The sequence below is a fragment of the Varanus komodoensis genome, unplaced genomic scaffold (assembly GCF_004798865.1).
Source record: "Varanus komodoensis strain SLA01 unplaced genomic scaffold, ASM479886v1 scaffold7_3, whole genome shotgun sequence".
NCBI lineage: Eukaryota > Metazoa > Chordata > Lepidosauria > Squamata > Varanidae > Varanus > Varanus komodoensis.
Genome location: NW_025336480.1, coordinates 2,457,734 through 2,481,908, shown reverse-complemented (window position 1 = coordinate 2,481,908; position 24,175 = coordinate 2,457,734). Strand labels below are relative to the sequence as shown.

Sequence of the window (24,175 nt, the reverse complement as noted above, 5' to 3'; positions counted from 1 at the left end):
AAGTACCATACAGAGATGCTTCTGTGCCAGGGCAGGGAAGCCTCAGCCCTAGAGACCAACCCACAGATTCCCCGCCTGGCCTTCTAGGGTTCCCCAGGCGGCCATGCACCTTACCTTGGCCCTACCTCTTTTCCCCTAAGATCAGTAGTTCACTGGTTTCCTGACTTCTGGGCAATTTCTTCCCCATACTGAAAGGTTGAAATGTCTCCGCTAAGTCTTAGTTACTAGCACTAAGAGCTTTAATTTATAATATACTGGGGGTTGGGGAGGGGGTTGCTATTTTTAACCCCGTCCCTTTAGCCTTTAGAGTATCCCTGAAACTGAGTTTGGCCTGTACTTTCTTCACACCACACATAATTTTGTATGCTGCATCTCTGTATCCACTTTTTTCATAACCTAAACAGCCCCAGACATTGTAACCTTTCCTCATAAAGGAGTTGCTCCAAGTATTTGCTCATTCTGGTTGCCCTTTTCTGCACTTTTTGCAATTCTACAATATTCTTTTTGTCAAAGATGTGGTAACTAGAACTTTACAGACCATTCCAAGGGTGATTGCATCACAGATATTTATTAGAGCAGCTTTATTTTCAAGTGCTTTTCTTGAAATGCCCAAGATGAATTTAGCTTCCTCATAGCCACCACATGCTCAGTCGGCATTTTCTGTGAGCCTCCTTGTTCAAGCTCATATAGGATGATGACTGGGGCAGTGGGGAGGCTGGTCTACAATACAATTCCCAAAGTCTCTTGACTGTACCTGGTAGTGATGAAAGATGCAACAGTAGCAGGAAGCCTTGTGGAAGGCCATGCTTCCTCCTTTGACATCAAATCTAAGTTGGAACTGAACTGAGTACTGAAAAGAAGACACAGCTGTCAGGAGTAGCATCTCCTCACTTAGCAGCATCACATGCTAGCTGCAAGAACTAAAATAGAATTAAGTGCTATCCCCCTACCACTTTATTAAGCCAGACCTACTGGTTTCGGTCCATACCACATTCATTGAGTCCCTCTACAAGCTTTATTAGTAGGGATCAAGTCTCACCCCAGCCATTTAACTAAAAGCCTTTGATAGTCCTCTTCAGCTATTTCAGCTCATCAGTTAATTAGGCAGGCATAAGTTTGAAGATGGAATGGTAACTGACAAGATCACTAGCAATGATTAAGTTTTGCACCTGCTGAGGAACATGAATGGCCTACATCAAAAAATTGCCATACGAAAATAATACACTGTAGTTCCCCACCTCAGCCCCACTTTTTAAAATTCTATTGTCATGCGCAATCTACTTCCAGTGTTTCTTAGAACCCTGCCTCTGTAATTTCATAAAAAACATCTCTGACATTAGGAGACCAACACGGCAGCTCTGCATGCTTGCAACTATGCCGGCCTCCTGCAGTTGCAAAAAGACGGCATGTTGAATGCATAATGACAGGATAACATATTCTCTGTGCTCTTCAAATGTCATGCTGCTTTTGGTGACTGTCTCTCTCATGCATCCACAAACAATTGGAAATTCAGTTTTCATCCCTCCCTATCTGTCACTCCCATTCACCTTGGCACAGTGTTTTAAAAGGCAAAGGCAAATTTAGACGTTTGCCATTTCTCAGGTCAATGGGCTATATTAACAGACTTGTTGCAGCACTGAATTAATGGCTCAGCCTCAAGGACAGATGCAGCCTTAACATGAACAAATCGTCCTGCAGGACGAATCTTAATGAACACTTTCAAACAAAGATTCAGTTTTGCAGAATAGGAAAAGGCAATAAAAAGTTTACATCAGAGACAGGTTTTATCTACAGGACTTCTATCCAGGCATATTTTTGAAGCCTTGTAATTACTCCAGTTACAAACATAAAATTATTCTGTGGCTAACCACCAGAGTCACCCCACTTCACTTATGACTCTCCATTCTTTGTTCCCCATTATCAACTTAGGAAAAAAACTATTAGAAAGTGAATACTATGTGGTTTAAATGTTACTTTCAAACAAATTCAAAGCTTTATTTGGTTGTTTAATTAGAATACTTGTAAGTATTTGAAAAGATTACGTATACTGTGCATGTGTTCTCTCTCTCTCTCACACACACACACACTGCATGCATAAAGACATACATAGACCCACAATTATTAAAATTATATTGATATATATCCATGCAAGTGTGTGATTTCTCTGGATAGTCACCTGAAAAAGTTAATTACTGTATTTATTTATACACTGATGCAATGCCTCACAATCCAAGTATTGACTCCAGCATGTAATATACTCCATATACTGAAACTGCAACTCTGAAATTGCCAAATTCAAATACAGGTTTATCAGCTCATTAGCTACATATGCACTAACCAACAAGGCAAGATTCTAGTAGAATCCTGGCTTAATTTGAGTGAACTCACATTGATGTACACACAGCCTGGCTCTTTATTCTTACATGGGTCTTTCTACTAGCATGAAAGTCAAAACAAACCAGAAGTGTCATCTGAACCCAGGAATTGGACTTGTTACTCCTGTTACAAGCCAGGAACTTAACCTCAGTTTTCTTAGCTTACATACTCTAGCTTGTAAAAGATGCACCAAGCCAGGATCCCATGTTCACACATGCTAAGCCAAAGATAGGAATCCTCTGGTCTGTGTTTAGGGAAGCTCCCCAACCAATCTGCCAGCTTTATCCCCAAGCACCACCCAATGCACAGCACTAGAGGAAAGACTGTCTTTCTAGCACTGAGGAGGGAAAGTAGCACAGAGAGGCATGGATTCATCTTTCTGTGTTTCCCTCTTCAGAGAGAAGTTTGGGGAAAGAGATAGGCTTTTCTAAGGAAAAACCTTGCTCCTGAAGTAGTCTGGCCAATGGAGATGGCTTTCTTCTCCCAGGAGACAATCCATCTCCAGAGCAAGAACAGTTTCCCTCTCTTATTCTAGGCAAACAATTTCTGATCTGTTTACCTGCTGGTTCCCACAAAAGGAACCACACAGGAGAAAATGGGATGCATAGCACTAGCATGAAGCTCATTCACAGAAAACTAGAACTTCAGTTGCTGGCCCATGTGAATGTGAGTATTATGCTATTAAATTTTATGGAACAGCAAATGATCTGTATAGAAAAATACAGTTGTGGAAAATTTTCTACTCTCTCTAACTGAGCATTAGTGGAGTCTGACATACCTGGGGAAAACGCTTGTATATGCCTTAAATTCTGTGAAATGTGAGCAGAAGGCCCTTGCTGATGTGTGTCTTTTTGCCAGACTAGCTCAGTGGAAGAGCTACACACAGTAAATGTCTGATGTTTGAGAGCCGCATCTGCAGCCCTCCCACAACCAGATTTGTGGGGTCAGAAATAAAATGCTGTCTACCAATTGTCAAAAAATTGCTAAGTGCTTAGTGAGAACAAACTGAAGAATCATGAAAACTCAGAAACTCCTGTATTGCACACAAATGGAACCATCCGATGTTCGTTGGGTACGTGTCCTAGGGAACTCAATATATTTATGACCCCCCACCCCCTGAATTCATGCATACTGCCACAACCTCAGAAAGGGAAACCTGAATGGGGACTGCCCCGCTCCCCCAACCATTGCAGCACTATAGAAAGAAACACAGTGGCTTCCTTACCTGAGGTTGGATTTCCAGCCTCAGGTGAGGATGCAAATGAGAGAAAAGAGGCTGGGAAAATTCCCAGGGTCTGCAACATCCTGCAGTGTTCCCGCTTCCATACCTGTAGCTGTATTAGACATACTCAAAAGAACGTCTAGTGAAAGAAGGAACAGAGAGGAGAATGAAGAGACGAAAATCACCTTCACTGTCTCTTCTGCTCTGTCATGTACGTGCTGGCACAGCATGGGAATTCTGGAGTGTTCAGATACCAGAGAGCATTCATTTACTCTGCCCAGTCTATATAATGTCAGAAAAAAAGTTTGTTTCTTTGACATACATGTGGCCAAAAAATCAACAGGACCCATAATCAAAATATGTTTTCAATTTGCTTGAGGCATATTCTCAACAAGTCCATGCTGGGTACAAGTAATGCCTTGTCAATCTCAGCAATATATAAGAACTCTATCACTAACTATCTTTTCCCACAAGTGGCATAAATCCCATTTACATATGCTATGGATTTTTTAAAAGTATTAGAATTTAACAATCTCCTTCCAAATAGAAGCATGCCGTAACTCTTGCAGGCAGCTTCATTCCAATTACTACAATGAGCACAAAAGTCTGAAAAGACTGCTACAGGAGTTGGGCAGAATGGTGGAGGACAAAGATAATGATCAAAGGATTGCGCTGTTCTAAGAAAGAATGCTTATTTTGCATGAAGAAAATCAAAACAGCTGTATAGACAGTTTGAAATTATGAAAACAAGGTAATTAGAGGCACTGTAACAATTCAGAGTAAGAAGTTATTTCCAGTGCCACAATGTGGTAAAGACTGATACAATTCCTTCCCAGTGTATCATGAGAGTCTATATACAATGCATGCAATTCAAACAATGCAAGATATGGTACTATAGTATAAAATATTTCCTCTATGGACCATATTTTTCATTACATGATGAAAAACATATTTAATATGCTTTGATCATCCATTTCCCCAATGCAACACTGGAAACTGTAGTCTGAAAGAACTCAAGAAATATTTGACACCTCAAGAGGTGGATGTACAATTCTTTTGCAGCACACCTTTAAAAAAATTATACTTGATTTATTTTTGTACATCTCAATCAAACAGGAGAGAGAAACACATTATTAGCTAAAGAATGAACATGAGGTTAGATAATCAAGTCAGGATTCATCTTCCTAGTTTGGCAGAACTGATAGTTTATCTGGCAGGCCAACAGTCTGAATTAAAAAGAGGGAAAAATCAAAGGATCCAAGTTTAAGTCTTCAACACACACAATTTGCTTTCTGGTGCTTACTTTTCTGAAAGGACCCACACAGTATAATCAGGTTTAAACAATAAAAGTAAATCTGATCATAATTAGTGCCACAACCTTTGATTAATCCATCTCAGACTAGAAAGCAATACCAATTTACATTCACATTTTCATATCATTAGGACCTCACAAAGTGAGATAAGAACTACTGGTACATGAAGGAAATGAGGAAAATCTGGATCACACTTTCTTTGCATGGGAATGTTTGGGCATATTAAACAGGTTTAATTAATTACGCGCTGTTTATCTTCAAGTCAGGTTAATTTGAAGAATTAGAGAGGGGCAACAAAAATCTATCTACTCCATTCTTTGCATTAATTAAAATGTGTTATGCTATCAAAGAACAGTCAAATAAGATTTACTTAACATCTTTGTAAATTTTCATAATATGTGAAAATGTTTTCATTACCTGCTCAGATAACTGTATGCAAAAAAAATCAAATGGCATTCCAAACCTACATGCAAAACACACTCATTGACTTCAAAATACACAGAAATCTTCTAGCGAGCATAGATTTTTAAGAATGTTTAAAATCTATGCTTGCTAGAAGATTTCTGTGTATTTTACAGGACACACATATTCCAGCCATTACAACCAACTCACTAGATTACCCATTGCCTTAATTCATATTAGTTTAGAAATCTGCTGCTACAAGAGCGCAATAATATTTAGGTGCCTCTTAGGCAAATCCACTTAGAAACTTCATTTAATACAGAGAAACTTATCACAGTAAACATTTCTGTTAGGGCATTTGACTGCATACATGCAGCACATCGCCACACGTTAGATAAACAGATGTGAATAATTATATGCTTGTTTCATGTTAATTCCTAATAAAAGGTAACTTGAAGTGTAGAAATTTCATGCAGCTTTTTTGAAAAGAAAAAGAATAAAAGAACCTGAGCTTTTAGTGAATGTATTTCTATCTGATATAGCACAATAGCCAAAAAGGCTCCCTGTCTGTGGACTTATACTGTAAAATGACATTATTTCTATTTTAATAAAGGGAGCACCCTTTTGGCTCTTGAGGGCCACATGTGTCAATGAGCTTAGCCGAATGTAGTGGTGCATATGACCTGGGCATCCTCCTCCTCACCTTCTTAACTTATTTGCTCACACACACATCCTCCCCTGCAATCACTCACTCTTTTTCTTGCATACACCCTTTCCAAGTCAGACAGACACTCTCCCCACATCTATCTCACAGTGCCTGGATAAAGAGGTATAAATCTTTTACTCCTGTGCAATCAAATGTCAGTGTCTTCCCCTTCCCTGCTGCCCAGCTGACTTAAACACGGAGGATGGCACACAGGAACGACTGTCCTCATGTGCCTTCCTCCCTATCTCAGTTGTGCTCTGGCACAAAATGGGTTTGCTGAAATGAGATGTAGCCAGGGAAGAAGATGCTTGGGAAAGGTTCAACCAGCCATGTTGCCCTTGCCATCACAATTGTGCCCCCCCCCCCAAACAGCTGCTTTGAAAGCTAGGGAGAGTGCGTTCTACACAGAGAGGGTGGCACTTAGGAAGTGTCTCTGTTATATTCCTTCTCTGCATCATGATCTGCCTTCAGCCCCCTCAACAGTAGGGCAGAGAAGGTCCAGGAAAAATTGGCAGAGATTTGGGCACCCATGGTGGGCCACAGCCTAGGCCTTAGCGGACCACAGGCTGACTGCTTGGAGACATACAGGTATGTGAGAGGGTGCCACATGGAGGTGGGTAGAGACCTGTTTTCCCCTGCAGAGGAGGGCAGGATGCATTCCAATGGCGCAAAGCTCAGGGAACCAAGGTTCAATTTGGATGCCAGGAAGTACTTCCTGACAATTAGGATCCTGAGGGTATGGAATGGGCTTCCACAGGAGGTGGCTGAAGCCTCATTAGTGAGGGTGTTCAAGGATGGGCTAGACATGCACATGGTAGGCATGTTGTGAGTGGAGCTGGAGGGAGCTGGGGATCAGACTAGAGGGCCTGGGAGACCCATTCTGACTCGGTCTGTTTCTATGTTTTTATTTTTAAAATTATAATAACTCTTTCCAAATTAATTCATCTCTATAGGAATGAGCACATGCAGATTTCATGCAAATTTATTCTTTGATTTCTTTCTGGGCGGTGAACTAAATGGCTACCCTACCTGACTACGAATGCACATGCTAAGCAGCTAGTAAATTACAGGTGCCTATCAAGTAGTAATATTTCCACAGACTGTTACATTACTCATATCATTCAATTTTCCAACAAGACTCCAATTAGTTCTGACAGTATTCATGCAGAGTTAATCATACATAAAGCTGAATTGAACATGCTAACTGTACTGAAGTATCTATTATACTATGGGCCTCAAAATCGATGGGCAATGCATGAACTTTGAGTGCTTTTCTTTAACATGAATACCCTCACATGAGTCCAAGTCCATGTTTCAGTCACACACAGACACATATCACATAGAATACAGCTATATTTACACTCTCCCTTTATTGTAAGAACTGTGCGAAATGACTGATCTATGCCAGTACAGGGAAAATTTGAGCAAAAGGACAGGCATCATGAAACCCTGATTTTAAAATAACCAAGATCAAATTTACTAAAGGATGGGTATATGGCAGATCACAAAATGATAACACATGATATGAAATAAACAGCTCTTACATTAATATCTTCTTCTAGACCAGTGGTCCCCAACCTTTGTGGCACCAGGGACCAGTTTCGTGGAAGACAATTTTTCCACAGACTGGGAGCAGGGATGGTTTCGGGATGATTCAAGTGCATTACATTTATTATGCACTTTATTTCTAATATTATTACACTGTGATATATAATGAAATAATTGTACAACACACCGCCTCAGCTCCACCTCAGATCATCAGGCATTAGATTCTCATAGGGAACACGCAACCTAGATCCCTCGCATGCACAGTTTATAGTAGGGTTTGTGCTCTCACAGAAAAAAAATGGGAAAAAATGGATAGGCAGCCCTGCCCCCTCACCTCAATCTGCCTGCTCCCATTGGTCTAAGGCTCAGTCGTTCCACCTTTTCTATTGGAGTGCCTGCTCTAAGCCCAAGCCACAGTCCACACATGGATACTGTTGGTTGAGGGGCAGCTTACATCATTATCTCACTGGAGAAACAAGGTGCCTGTCAGAGGAGCTTTAGCCCATTTGAAAAAGACTGGATTTGGTTGGTCAGAGCACTCTTGACATCCTGCCTTCTTTTATTGTGTGGCAGCCCGCAAGTGAAAGGAGGAGGGGAACTGTGGAGGTTACGCCCATAGATGAAGCTTCACTCGTTCGCTCATGTGCTGCTCACCTCCTGCTGTGCAGCCCGGTTCCTAACAGGCCACGGTCTGGTGCCAGTCCAGGGCCAGGGACCCCTGCTCTAGACTGTATTGTTGAGACATGGAGTTCAAACTGCATGCTTACAGGTGTGGTCAATGTCTACCTCTCACTGTGGAACATTATTCCTCTCGTGATTCATTAGGCCAAGCCTGCAGGTTTCCCAGAAGCATTTGTTTGGACTTGATATTAATGACTATTAAGTGAGACTATTAAGTTTGCATGTTATCCAGTTCTCTGTTTTTCTTTAACTGCTGTGCTCTACAAGAAGGATGACAGAGGCCACTTATTTCCTATTAAGCTTCAGCACCTTCCCAAGCCACATGCAAATGATTGGGCCAAGCACATATTCCCTTTCACTCATGAAAGATTAGAAGAAAAGAAAACTATAAGGAATAACTTATGCTTGCTTCTGAACTTTTATCTATTGTTTAGAATTCAAAATAACTTAGGCATGCAAGTAGATTAATATGTAAGAATCCATACATGTAGTCAAATAATTCACTATGTAAATCAGAAGTGGGTAATGAATATTCCTCTAGATGTTTTGGCCTACAACTCCCATCAGTCCAAGCCAGGTGTAATGAAAGGAGTTCCAGGCCAAAATATCTAGAAGGCCACAAGTTACCCACCCTCATGCTGATTATTTCTTCCCTGGTTCATATGCTACTTGAATACTGCCTTGAAATTTGGGTCCTGGGACTCTTAACACTGAACGGAGACAAGTATTATTTTAAAAATATGATTCTGTTCAGTTTATTTTGGTTTCTAATATTGGCATATATAAGGTAAGAATTCTTAACCCAGGTGCAAGTCTCATTCAACTCAGTAAGATTTACTTCTCAAGAGACATGAACAGGATTATGCTGCAAAAGGGGAAGCACTGAAACCCTTCAGAAGTGCAGTGTACCCCTACCAACCTGAGTATTGTTAGTGTTAAAGCTTCAATACAGAATGTTTCCCCACATTGCAAATATATAGCAACTCTATGTAAATAGTCAGTGATTCTGTAATATGCTTAATGTATTTAAAACATATAGCCCAAATACCAGAGAAATATTGGATTCTTCTGCAATGTTAGGGAAAAATATTAGGAAGGATTATTCTGTCACAACTAAAACTATTATTGGAGAATGTGTGGGTAGTGTATAATGAACAAAGTTTTTAAAAAAATTCTCTACAGAATTTAGTGCCTTCTATAATCCTGTAAGCATCCTATTTTTAAAAGACAATTATTCAATGATCCTAGTCAAAAGATTAGAGAAAAATCCATCATAGGAGAGCTCAAATTTGATTGCTGCTGATTCTGAACAACCTGCACACATTCAACATTCTGCCCAAAGAAATACTTAGCTATGATGAAGCTTTGACAAGATAAAATGATAAAATGAAATGTGTATTTTTAAAAGATAACAATGTATTTATAAACTACTCCCAGGTTTTTGAGTTTGAGGAATGGGTTTTGACTGTCACACCATTTCTGCAAATGGAAACAAAATTACTTATACCTGATTGTTGCTACTTAAAGCTGAAAAAATATTTATGGAAAATATAAAGTAATATAAATTGTCTTGATAAACTTACTTTCAGCCAAGTAACTTTATCAATATTAAAAGACTGGGATGAAATTCACTTATCATAAACCTAACATACTTGTGTTTGAGTTTCACAGAAGTTGCTCTCAGTGGATATCTAAGAAACAACCCAGGCTTCTTTTACAGATTAGTCAGCTTAATAATTGTGAACGCCATATTGTCAAATTCAAGAACCTATCTTAGACACAAATAAATACCAATATATTTAGTCAAAAGATGCTGGCAATCAAATAGAACTACAGCAACATATCACTATAAGTTCTTGTGGTTGTTAAACCATTAATGAAAAATAATAGAAAGGAAGACTGCCAAGAAATTCATGGTATGTAAGAGACATCTGGAATGATAGAATTTGATCCAAACAATTCAGACTTCCAACTGAAGTTACATTCCAAGGGTGGAGAAAAACACTGAACACACATATTCTCTATGGAAGGATGGAGAAAAAACTAAAAATATGCATTCACTATGGGGGTTGTATAATCTTTTTGGACCTATAGACACGGTTGGAAATTTGAGAAAGTATTGTGGACACAACCACAAAATAGCTCCCACTGAGGATGTGGCTATTCACAGAACTACTGCCCTGGAAGACTGGCTAGTCAAAAGACAATTAAGTCAGAAAACTGAGTAGAAACAGAGGAAAATCAAAGCCTTCCATATTGACAGAAGCAAAATGTCCATTTAAGGTTGCAATGCTATGTAAGCTTACATGCAACGAAGTGGGAATTACTTCTGGGTAGCCTACATGGAATTACTCTGCTCATTCTGTCCACACATAAATCTTTCCCCACAGTAAAGCCCCAAGGGGAAAGGAAAAAGTATTCCTATCTCAACTCTAAGCTCAATAACAGCTAACTAAAAAAGGCATGCTGATAATCATAGGGAACTGGAATTTAAAAATAGGAAAAAAGCAGAATCCAGTGTTGTGGGAGAACTGGGAGAATGACTCATAGAATTCTGTGAAGCCAACAATTTGTTTGTTGCAAATACAAACTTCAGGCGAGCAATCAGACAACTGTACAAAGGACATCACCAGATGGCCAATACAGAAATAAAACAGATTAAATAATTGGAAGGAGAAGATGAAGAAGTGGTTTTCTTACTGCTAAATCAAGACTAGGAACAGACTGCTGAAGTAGTAATATCAAAAATCAGAGTCAAGCTGAAAAAGATCACTAACAAGCTCATTGTCCCAAAATATAACTTAGATAACATTCCCGAGTCCACTTTGACCATGAACTACAAGAACTGTGAACTGAAACCAGACATTATTAAGACAATTCCTGTAGCAACAAGAAAGAAAAAGCATAGATGGAAGACAGAAGAAACATTCACAGTTGCTAAGGTCAGGCAAGAAGCAAAACCAAAGGTGACAGACATATCATCAGACTCCTGAGTGCAAATTTTCACTGTCACATAGAGACAAAAAGAACTATTACAGTGACAGAACTTTTCTGTGTAAAGAAACAGAAGAAAACTGTAAAAGATGAAAAGCAAGAGAATTCTTCTAGATGGTGCAAGAAAAGCAGAAATACAAATGAAGATTAGGAATGCTGCAAGAACAGTATGGGAATATAATATCTGGCTAGAATAAAATAAAGAGAAGGTGGAAAGAATATATGGAGGACCTATATAGAAGAGATGGGAGGATGACAGACTTTTAAATCCTATGGGGAAGAGGCTGCAGTATTAGTAAGTGAAGTGAAAAGTGTTCTTAAAGCACCTGAAAAAAATAAAGCAGACGGAGTAAATAGGATACTAACAGAACTATTTCAAGCTACAGAGACTGAATCACTCCAAAATCTACCAAGAATATGCTGCCAAAATGGAAAACAAAACAATGGCCAACAGATTGGAAATGTTCAATATACAATCCAATCCTAAAGAAACGAGATGCAAAAGAGAGCAGCAACTATAGGACCATTGCACTAATTTCCCATGCAAGTGAAGTGTTGCAATGAAGAATTTTATCCTATATAGAGCAAGAAACGCCTGAAGTTCAGGATGGATTCCTAAAAGGAAGTGGCATTTGAGACATTACAAATATATGCTAGCTACCAGAACACACCAAACATTTCAGAAAAATATTTGTCCTGCTTTAGAGCAAAGTCTTTGACTTGGATCTTGAGAAGCTATGAAAGGTTCTGACATAAATGGGTGTTTCTCACCATTGATTGCCTGGATCCATAACCTGTATCAGGGACAGGAAGCTAGCATTAAAATATAATATGGAGAAACAGAATGGTTTCCTGTAGGCAAAGGCATCAGGCAAGGCTGCATTTTATCTCCCAATCTGTTCAATCAATACACAGAACATATCATAAGGAAAGCTGGAATACGATCAGAGGAAGGAGGAATGACTATTAGTGGAAGACAACAATAATTTAAGATATCAGATTATAACATATTCCTGGGCAGAAGGCAGCAGCAAACTGACATGACTCCTGATGAAAGTGAAAGATCAGCACTGGAGAAACTGAAATTGTGAAAGGTTTCACATACTTGGCTCAGTCAATTCAAAGGGAGACTTCAGTCAAGAAATTTGAAGAAGACTGAGTCTTTGGGAGGACAGCGATGAAGGAACTAGCAAAGGTCATCAAGAACATTTAACTGCAGATGAAGGCCAAGATCATTTACACCCTTGTATTCCTGATCACTATGTATGGCTGTGAAAACCAGACAGTGAAGAAAGCTAGGGAAAGTTGAAGGCGGAAGAAAAGGAAGACCAAATCAAGGAAGCCACAGCCTTGAGTTTCTAAGAGTGAGCAGGGCTGTCAAGGACGAGACATTTTGGAGGCCTAACTTGGACACAACTGAACGGCACATAATGACAACAAAAGACTGCTCTACATCAAGACTCCTGAAGCTGCATTATTTACACCTTATGTTAGGAAGCAATTTATCTACCTTTCCTTCCAAAAGCAAAACCAGGCAGTTCTGAAGAGAAAGCAACACTGCCTGTGGTTCTTGGAAGGCAAGCAAGGCTGACCTAGGAGAGAAACAAGCCTCTGCCCCTTCTCAAACTGTTTCCTCCTTAGAAAAGTGTCACACTGGATCATCTAATGCCAAGTGGGAGGCTAACTAGATCTCTTTAACCCCCAAATTCCATGATTTCTAAATGCTTTCTTCAATTGATGAAAGCAAGAAGAGTTTTCTGCATTAATCTAACACAACTGGCCAAAATGCTCACAGGATAAAAAAGAGACAAAATCCAAAGACCCATTTATCAAGCACTTCAGGACAGAACACCCTGTGTTCAAAGGTATATTAAAATTAGAACACAGCTGTCATTCAACTTAAGTGTCACCACCACACACTTGTCCCATTCAGTACCCCTTTCCTTCTGCTTCGTAAGTGCATTAGTGATTCTACTGCTAGGAGAGACGTGTTCCCTCCCTTTCTAGCCTGAAGGTGTTTCTCTGTCAAGAGCAAGACAGACTGGCTTCCAAAGAATATACCTGTGTGGCCTGCCATACTCATCAAATATATTGTGGTCTCCTCATTCAAAATATCGAGAACAAACTCAGTACTGCACACATGTGCCTGACTGAAATAGCTGCTTAATATTTGGAATGTATTGAACGGGGATGTGTTAGAAATACACACTATTTAAAATGTGCCATGTTTAACTGATACATTGGCAATACTTAACAAATTAGGTTTCTTTTTGGTCCTTCTTTTCAACTGCATAGCTGGGATGAATATTAAACTACAAGCAGCATCTGCAGTAGATATAAATGAGCTCCTTCTTATTTTCTTAGCAAAGAGGTTTTTTTTTTTTTTTTTTACAAAGCACCTCTCTAAAATGAAAAGAAAGCCTTCCAGGCGAACTCAAAGGCAGAATGCTCCTGGATTATTAACAGAGCTTCAAGCTTTCCTTATTTTCTATTATGTCTTCAGTACTGCCAGTCTTCACTCTACCCTACATACATACAGTTTTTGGACAAAGCAGAACTGATTTGCCAATGAATTAACATAGCCAATGTAATTGCACCAGTGTTTGAAATTTTACAAAGAAAAGCTACTTCCATGCCTTATGTTATGTTATTCATAAAGTGCCCGACCCATTGTGACCCCATGGACAACATTCCTCCAGGCTCTCCTGTCCTCCACCATCCTCCGGAATCCACCTAAGCTCACACCGATTCAGTGACTCCATCTAGCCACCTCATTCTCTGCCGTCCCCTTCTTCTCTTGCTGTCAATTGTTCCCAGCATTACGCTCTTCTCCAGCGAGTCCTTCCACACATAAAAAAAACTGAACTGGAATTCCCGAGTAAACTAGCCAATGGGAAGATACATTGTCCTGATGATTATTACATATCCATAATAAGAACTCTTAAACCATAAACCTGATAGCTTTCAAAAGTACTTGTCAGCCAAGACAGGATTCAGTTTGAACATGTTCATTGGTATGTAGAGAACTGGGCCTAGGGGCAGGGGCAGGGGCAGGGAAGCAAGCTCTGGCATATGGGCCAAATCCAGTTTACCAGGCTGCCCCACCTGGTTTCTTCCTCACCATGAATAAGCAGAGCATCCAAGCCACAGCTCAAGAAATGTTTTGCTCTTCCATCATCTTCCCTGATGGGGGAATCCTAATCAGAGAGTGAAGCTGACTTGCAACTCAGCCAGAGCATCAAAATGTAGGTAATGCCAACTTTGCTCGTCTCTTTCTTTTCCCAGTTGGGGAAGAAGTGGAGGAATGAAGCTGGTGCATGACTCAACCAGCAGCAGCTCCTACAGGCACTATCAAAGTCATGGGTGTGTGGCTATGCACGAGTGCGTGTACAGGAACAGATGTATCAGGGCACATGCCAACAATGGCGTGATCCTACGCATTGCTGGCATGTAGCCCTTAGTTGTCTTGTTGGAGCCAACTTAGCCTTTTGCCAAAAGAAGTTCGGCAGTTCTGCTATACTGTCCCCAATATGTTTTCTACATAATGAACTACTTAGTAGCTGGCCAAAATAAATTTTGACTATTTTTATGCATTGTCCTGATAATCCTATGTAACATCTCCCAAATCTTCAAACACGCACATACACCAATACTATCTGGTTGGGCACTGGCCCAATCTTTAACTAAACAGGCCACTGGCCTCGATGTTCCAGGTCATAACATAGGCTAGTGCTCTACACCTGCTGCCCCAGAACTATCTCGCAACAACATCTATTTTTAATGTCTACTTCTGGAGTAGTGTAAGTCTCCAACACTTCTAGAATAAAATTGCCACTTATAGAGAGTAAAACAGTCTAGAACATAAATTGCTATGTAACGACTGGGATACAGCTTTGTATTAATGCAAATCACATACTCTTAGAGGAAATATGTCAGCGTTTAACCAACTAACTTACTACACAATAACTTGCCATGTGTGTGGCTATATCCACTAAGATATAGCCCAGGTCAAAATACTTACATCATAAGGTACAAACGGTCTGACTATGTGGACACTTACCGAAGTTATGGCATCTCCAAAAACTGTGGTTCAAGACACAGGGAAGATATTTCTATCAAGTGCTACCAGTTTAAGCCATATAGCTTAGGATATTATTAATAGCCCCCTTTTTGCAGGGGTCAGAAAAGATCTTCCCCTAAGCACAGTCACATTGGAAAGATCAAATTATTACTATGAATATTACAATGCACACATACCCCACTCTTCTTCTTCTTACAAGGAACCCAAGGCAATTCTCTTCCTCTCAAGTTTATCCTCTCAACAACAACACTGTGAAGTAAGGTTAGGCTGAGGGTCTGTGGCTGGTCCAGAGTCACTCACTGAAGTTTATGGTCAAGTGGGAACTAGAACCTGAACCTTGTGAGTCCAGCAGTCCAACCACTAACAACACGCTGGCTCCCAGCACTGTTCTCCAAAAGAACATTATGGGATGAGGGTCAGGCGGAGGCTAGGAGTGTAACCTACACTGCACATTAAGGGAAAGGCTGAGAAACTATGGCTTATGACAGCCCTCAAGATAGCCTACTTATTATTATTGCAGATCAGTTATGGTGGCAGTGATGCATAGCAGAACATGTCTCAGTGCTATATTTTTCCATGGAAAGTTTTCATAAAATTCACCAAAGAGACAACTATGGCTTATCAGCCAAAGTTGTTTGAGTGTGGTAAAATCAGAGCGTCAACAGTCTTCTCTGCTGTCTTTTCGTCTTTCTCTCATAAATTTAAACAAGCAAAGTAGGGGAAGTAAATTTTTACAAGCATTCCACTAAAAATAATTTCCACATAAAGCTTTGAATTTGTTTGAATATAACATTTAAACCATGTGGCGGACATGTGCCGAATCCTTAACCTCGCTGGCTCACTGTGGTTAGGGCAGAACATAGAAAATGGTAATAGTTTCATAGCTTCTTGCATTTTTCTTCTTGCTACTCATAAAGGAGAGACACTCACTCCTATGTCAAAGAAGAAATTTTTTTCAGAAAACGATCATCTTTCATTCTCTACAGAAATGCCTTGTATTCTTTGTTCTAGTGAGCCATTTATACTGCTCAGTAAATATATTTAATGCGAAAAAGAATTCAATTTACTGACCATCCATTCACTCTTAAAAGATCATGTTCTGGTTAATGTAACTCACAAAAATGTTAGCAAGTTTTTGTATAACCCTAGCAAATCACAGATGTTTCAAATCATAAATGTGTAGAATGAACTCTCAGAAAGACCTCACAACATCACTTTCAGTAAAAGTAGCTGAGTAATATAGCTTAACTGTTACAAATGGGTAACAAAAATGTCTTAAGTGAGTAGCTGTTTTAAAGAATAAAAGCACTTTGATATTTTTAAATGGGTAATTTTTTAGATCATTCCGGCCTGTTAAAAGGCTACATACAACATAGAGAGCTGCCTATAAATACCATGCAGTGACCATGAGGAACACAGCTGACACAGAAGGTAAATTTTACCACATCTCCACAACCAAGCGCAAGTGTCAGGTTGCAGATATATGATAAAAATTTACTTCACATATGGGAAAATGCTAATTTCATTGGCTGACCCAGAGCATGTTTGATGCAGCCAACATGCTTCATCACTTAATGCACCCAAGATAACTCACCAGAATAGAAATGCATGAGTATGTATTTAATTCTGCTAGAAATAATTATTTTGCCAATGTAAAAATATCCAATACAGTAAAGCAGAAGTGGGCAAGAGATGGAGATCTACAAGTGTGATTTGCAGTAAACTGGCAAAGGCTCTATAATTTACATTTTTTTACTGAATAACTAAGCATTATGAGCACATTTGTGGCTGGGTTTTCACATATGATAAACTATGGTGGGTTATGAGCCAGGGTACTGCCACCGTGGCTTACTGTGATGTCTCAACCTGGTGCAGGAAATCCAGCATGGATTGTCGTCGTTGTCCCCCACCCCCAGCAATTCACCATGAGAACCAATGGCTTGTGATAGGGTTGTTGCTTGCCATCACATCTGAATCCGGCACCATAAATAGTGCCGAGTGGCTACTGAACCATATGACAGGAGCTGCAAAAAGACCTGTGTTGCTTTTTGCAATTTTTCCAGTGCACCACTGGCTCCTCTTGTCTGTGACTGCCCCTTCACTTGTTTTCAACCTTCCTCCCAGCAACTATCTCAGAATTGCTCAAATGGGATCTTTGTGTCTGCACGTGTGTGTCTGTGTCAGTTTTTGCAAGTGCACAAAAGCACAGATTCAACCGTCCAATATGGGTCATCTTGCCTGATCATTTCCTTGTGTCTTTCACTTGTTAAAAGGAGCTGAAGTCCAGTAAGTAACATACAAATGCTGCATATACGTTTGTGCATAGGTGCAAAAGACTAGGAGAGACATAACACTGAGAGAAATAAGGGAACCATGGTTATAATTCAGCAGCACCGAAAAAGGGACAAAATATGAAAGTAGATTATTTATATTTATTTGTTACATTTATATAGTGTCCAATAGCCCAAAGGCTGTCTGGCCAGTTAACAAGATCAAAGAAATAAAACAGACACAATACAACAAAGCAGTAAAACCAATGAAATCACTAAAACAACCAATAACAACAAGGCTACCATTGCTGTATCAAGTCACAAACATCTGCACAGTAATACAATCCAACAAGGCCACCACTGCTGTGATCAGGCTAAAAATACAGGCACAGTAATGATATAAAATACACCATTAAAACTAAAGTTTAACTATTAAAATATCTGGAGAATAAAAAATTTTCACCTGGAGCCAGAAAGAGAAAAGGTAGGTGACAGGCATGCCTCTCTGAAGAGCTGATTCTATAAAGTGAGTGTTTGTACCTGATATTGGGCGATCAAGACAGATTAGGGACTCTGCTGGTGTACTGTGCACCCTCCTGCCCAGCAGACTCCCTGCCTGAGCTGACTAAGATCCTTTCGGATCTGGTGTTGGGGGCCCCGAGGATGTTGGTCTTGGGGAACTTCAACTTCCATGCCGAGGCACTTCTATCCAGGGCAGCTCAGGACTTCATGGCTTCCATGGCACCCATCAGGCTGTCTCATCGTATCACTGGCCCAACCCATGAAAGAGGTCACACGCTTGACCTGGCTTTCTGGACGGGGCAGGAAGAGGGTGGCCTGGAAGTGAGAAACTTGACCTTAACTCCTTTGTCATGGTCAGATCACTTCCTCATGAGGTTTATGCTTGGAGCTGATTCCTATTAAGATGGTCCGCCCTTGGAGCAAGATGGATCCAGATGGATTCCTGAGGGTTCTGGGGGATTTTCCAGCTGATAAAGCTGGCGCTCCTGTTGATGTCCTGGTCTATTTGTGGAATAGGGAGATGACCAGGGCAATCGACATGATCGCTCCTAAGCGCTCTCTCCTGCCGAGCAGATCCCACTCGGCACCATGGTATACACCTGAGTTGCGGGCGATGAAGCAGGCTGGGAGACGATTAGAGCACAGGTGGAGGAAATCTCAGGGCGAATCTGACTGAACACGCTTACGTGCTCACTTTCGAGCCTATGCTGTGGCAGTGAGGGCGGCGAAGAAGAAGTTCTTCTCCACTTCCATTGCTTCCTCACAGTGCTGTCAGGCGGAGCTTTTCCGAATAGTGCGAGGCCTAATACATGCTGGCCAGGAAAATGACGTGGTCGCACCTTCAGCAGCCTGCTGTGACGACTTTGCCCAGCACTTTAAGGAAAAAATCGCTCAGATTCGCTGCGATTTGGACTCCACAGTTGATACTGTTCCAGTACGGGAAGTGTCCAGATGGACCTGTCTGGTCCATCTTTAATGGATGAGTTTCAGTTATTGTGGCCTGATGATGTGGACAAGGTGCTTGGGATGGTATGTCCTACCACCTGTCTTCTTGACCCTTGCCCTTCCTGGCTACTTAAGGAGGCCAGTCACGGGTCTGGTCCCTGGGTCCAGGAGGTTATTAATGGCTCACTGAGGGAGGGCCGGGTCCCAGTCCCCTTGAAGGAGGCGGTGATCCAGCCGGTCCTGAAGAGGGCATCCCTGGACCCAGAGATGGCCACCAACTTTAGACCAGTGGCCAATATTCCGTTTTTGGGCAAGGTGTTAGAGCGGGTGATGGCAGGACAACTCCAGGCACTCTTGGATGAAACTGATTATCTGGACCCATTTCAGTCCAGCTTCAGACCAGGTATGGCACTGAATCTGCCTTGGTTGCCCTGTATGATGACCTGTGCAGGGAGAGAGACAGGGGGAGTGTGTCCCTGTTGGTTCTCCTGGACCTCTCAGCGGCTTTCGATACCATCGACCATGGTATCCTCCCTGATAGGCTGGTGGGACTGGGAGTAGGAGGCACTGCATGACAGTGGTTCCACTCCTATCTGGCCAGCCGATTCCAGATGGTGGTGCTGGGGGACTATAGCTCTGCACCATGGCAGCTTTGCCAAGGAGTCCCGCAGGGCTCTATTTTGTCCCCCATGCTATTTAACATCTACATGGGAGAGGTCATCAGGGGGTTTGGGCTGCAGAGTGATCGGTATGCTGATGACACCCAGCTCTACCTCTCATTTACATCTGCTCCAGGTGAGGCAGTGGCTGTACTGAACCGGTGACTGGCCAATGTAATGGGCCAGATGGGGGCCAATAAACTGAGCCTCAATCCAGGTAAGATGGAAGTCCTGTTGGTGGGCAGTGCGGGTCTCCAGGTAGGTGATTTTGACCCAGTTCTGGATGGGGTAGCACTCCCTCTAAAGGACAGGGTCCGCAGCTTGGGAGTACTCCTTGACCCAGAGCTGTCACTGGAGTTCCAGGTGGCAGTGGTGACAAGGAGTGCTTTCCTACAACCTTGACTGATCTATCAGCTGCATCCTTACCTGGATGAGCACTGCCTAGCAACAGTGATACATGCCCTGGTAACTTCCCGCTTGGATTGCTGCAACGCGGTCTGCGAGGGGCTGCCTTTGAAAATGGTCCAGATACTGCAACTGGTACAGAACAGAGCTGCCAGGTTGCTGACGGGGACCAGCCATTACTCTCACATAATGCCAGTCCTCTACCAGCTCCACTGGCTTTCAGTTGAAGTCCGGGCCCAATTTAAGGTGCTGATTTTGACCTATAAAGCCCTGAATGGCTTGGGACCAGGATACCTGAAGGAACGTCTCCTTCCTTATATGCCGTCATGCCCCTTAAGATCTATGGGAGAAGCCCTTCTCCAGGAACCCTCTCTAAGAGAGGTAAAAAGGCCATCAACTCGGAGTAGGGCCTTCTCTGCTGTGGCGCCCAGACTCTGGAATGTACTCCCCAGAGAGGTACGCCTGGCGCCAGGTTTATACTTTTTTCGGGGCCAGGCCAAAACCTTTTTATTTAAATAGTATTTTAAACTTTAATAGTTTTAAAGTTTAGTCGCTCTGTTTGTCTTGTGATTTATTGTTTTGTTCTGTTTCATTATTATTGAAATTGTTGTTTTAATTGTCTTTTTAAACATTGTAAGCCATCCTGAGATCTTGTATAATAGGATGGCATACAAAAGCTTTTAATAAATAAATAATATAAATGAGGTGCCACAACTAAAAAGACCCTTCTTCTGGTCACCACTCTCCTTAGTTCCCTTGGAGGGAGCGCCCTAAGAAGCACCTCAAAAGATGATCTTAAGGTTCAGGTAGATACATATGGGAGGAGGCATTCCTTTAGATAACTTGGCCCTAAGCCATTTAGGGTTTTAAATGTGAGTACAAGCAGTTTGCACTGAAGCCCAGACCTCAAGCAAGAGTCAGTGCAGCTGAAACAGGACTGGCATAATTTGATTTTGAGGGCCAGTCCCCATAAACAGCCATGCTGCCCTTTTCTGAATCAGTTCAAGTATCCGGATTGTTTTCAAATGCAGCCCCATGGTAAGAGTGTTACGATAGTCCAATCGAGAGGTTACCAGAGCATGTTTTGTTTGTCCAGATAGGGCCATACTTGGTAGATCAGCCTAAGCTGATAGAAGGTGCTCCACGTGTGACCGAAGCAATGGTTCCAGATCCAGGAGCACCTCCAAACTATCAACCTCGTCCTTTAGAGGGAGTACAACCCTGTCCAGAACAGGCTGTCTCCCAACTGGACAGACGACCCACCCACCAACAGTACCTCTATCTTGTTCGGATTGAGTCTCAAGTTTGCTGGTCCTCATCCAGTCCATTACCAAGCCCAGGCACTGATGCAGAGCTCAATGAAAAGGTGAGGTAGAGCTGAGTGCTACCTGCATATTCTCATATGCAAGAAAGAGGGGCAAAGACAACTATCTCACCCTTGCCAATGTAATCCTTTAATTTTAATGTGGTTTCTAGAGTATTTTCCACCTTCTCAGCACTGTCCTGAGTTTCTAACTAGTTTAGAAGTACGAGTTATCCCCATCCTCCATTTTTGAGCAGTTGCATAACATCCAGTGTTAAATTGGAAAGTTTAAATTCTGGTAACTTGAAAGCATAGCTTTAGTAACACATTGCGATAATCATGAGAAGAGGCAATGTTCTTCTTTTACTGTTCTACTATCTAGAAGGAAGAATAAAGTTCCTGCCTTCCATCCCTTAAAATTTCTGCCTGTTAAATAATGTTGGTTGTCATTTACTCCAAGAAATCCTTAAGTTGCTTAGCATTTTTTCACAATTCATAACTATCTGTCTGGACCTTCACGGATTATCTGTTGACATGTCAGGTATATGGATACTTATGACTAAAACCCGGTTAAACAGCAAACGTTTAGTTTTAATTAAGCAAACTTGAATTGTTACTTATCAGTCAACAAACCCCAAGAAACATCAGAGCACAAACTAAAGTTTAACATGTAAACAGTTGTTACTACTTCTCTCTCCTGCTAGAGTCCTGTGAGAGATTACTACACAATTGTTTACTAGATCACGACTCACAATTGTTTTACTCCTTCTCACTTCTGCTGGAGTCATGTGAGAGATTACTACAGCCTGCTCAGTCTTTTGTTATGTGCCCAAGTCACAAAACTGTATAGCCCTATTCAGTTTCTCTACCACTGATACCATTTTTTTACATTAACTCCAAAGGTTCTTCTGCCTTTGCATTTTTTGTTTCTTGCCTGAGGTTTCTAGACCTAGAGCTGAAGAACCTACATTCCTAATGGAGTTGCAATTCTAGCTTTTGGAAATATTGGACATTCAGAATTCACAGTTCTAAAACCTGTATTTCTACTTGTTTAGCATCAAAATGTCCCAGTTTATTGGCAACAGTGACAAATTACGGGTTAATTAGCTCACAATTTTCCGTGACATGTTCCTTAGCCGTTTTGAATACCAGCAATTGCCATGTGGTGTCCAAACCTGGACAACTCACAGTTAGCCTACAATTAGTAGTTAGTCTTTGAGTTGTTTGACCCATGATTAACCTAACCTGCCGATGTCCAGATGTCATGTAATAATTCCCAATTGGGGGTTGAATATTCAAAAAAGCTTTGGAACATGTGTGGCATACACTGAGACAAAACATGGATCAGTTAGCTCAGTTTACTACCATTACATGTGAATGCCCCCATTATGTCTTATTTGCGTGAGCACACGCAACTAAATCCTTCTCACACTGCTTTTCGTACAAAAACCTGCATTAAACCCTGAACCCATGACACTTGTACATTCTTCTGAAAAAGTAGTTTTCCCAGCCGTTGCAGGGGTTTCCTAACAGTTTCAGATTGCAGTCCTCTGCACATCTATAATGGCTATAAGTACCATTCAACAGAGTGGACTTAATTCTCAGTAAACATGAATAAGATTGCTCTGTCAATGCTACAGTAGTTTATCCACTGCATTATTTATTATTGACACCCTGCTTTTCTATTGAATGATCTTCATGATGGTTTACAATTGATTATATTAACACACACCAACACAAAATCCACATAATCCAGCTGTCCTTTGTCCTCTAACTGATGGATGGGGACAGAGTGTTTCCTGTAGCTCTGCAATCTCTAGCCAAGTATATTATTGTTTGTTGTCATAAGAAAATAACACTTTCTAACAGAAAATGCATAACTTCAACACCAGATGTAAAATTAAATATTTAATATACTTTGTCCTAATTATACCTGCTTAAAAATGAACAGAAGACTTCGATCAAATTCTTCCAAGTCGAGTTTTAATGTCCATTTATTTTTCTTGTTCCAAACAGAAAGTGAATACAAAACAACTGTTAGAATTGCTGGGAACCCAACTAGAGTGAAATCTGTAGATCAAGGAAAGTATTTTAGACAGAAAAGCATTTTTTAGGCAGAGAAATGTCCTATAGCTCTTCACATTCCCCAGCCAACCATGCTAGTTGGGGAATGCTGGGATTGAAAAACTTTTTCTGATTTTTCCAAGTTTGCACCCTTAATCATTTAAGCTTTCTTATAATAGTATAAACATGTAGACCAAGTTACATAAAACAACATGCACTAGCCCATGCAGAGAACAGATAGAAATAGTGGAATCCATTTTATTGGGTAATTATCCCTAAGTCAATAACTAAAGTAACATCAGCATGTAATGCTAAACTGTGGAAAGTTTCTTTTACCATTAATAATGCACAATAGCAGTTCTGAGACATACTTGCAGCCTTACAGAAGAGGAGCAAAACTAATTGTAAATGAGAGTAAGTTACCTAGGTATTTTGAAGCCTAAGCATTCTGTACAGTCAACTTCTAGTTTTAGCAGCACTGTTTAGTTGCAAGTGGAGCACAGATCCTCAGTTCTTCCATACACATGCATAAACTAACCACTAAAACTCTTGCTATACCAGAACTAGCATTCTAGTCTACAAAGCAACACTGGAAACCATGAGAGTTTGTTTGTGAGACCTTGATTATGCCAGGTGTGACTCTGCTTCTCATAATCTTTCCAGATACATTCAAGGTAAGGAACT

General features: G+C 40.9%; 1 protein-coding gene across 2 annotated transcripts in view; it reads right to left on the bottom strand.

The window, feature by feature from the left end:
* Positions 1-24,175, bottom strand: part of UBTD2 (ubiquitin domain containing 2) — a 70,660-nt gene that overhangs the window by 40,870 nt on the left and 5,615 nt on the right. The window contains exon 1 of one of the 2 annotated variants that reach the window (XM_044454489.1): positions 23,361-23,712. The exons of the other annotated variant lie outside the window; for it this stretch is intronic. The gene's annotated coding sequence lies outside the window, so the exon portion shown is untranslated. Of the gene's footprint in view, positions 1-23,360; positions 23,713-24,175 lie in introns of those variants that run through there. 2 annotated transcript variants of the gene reach the window in all.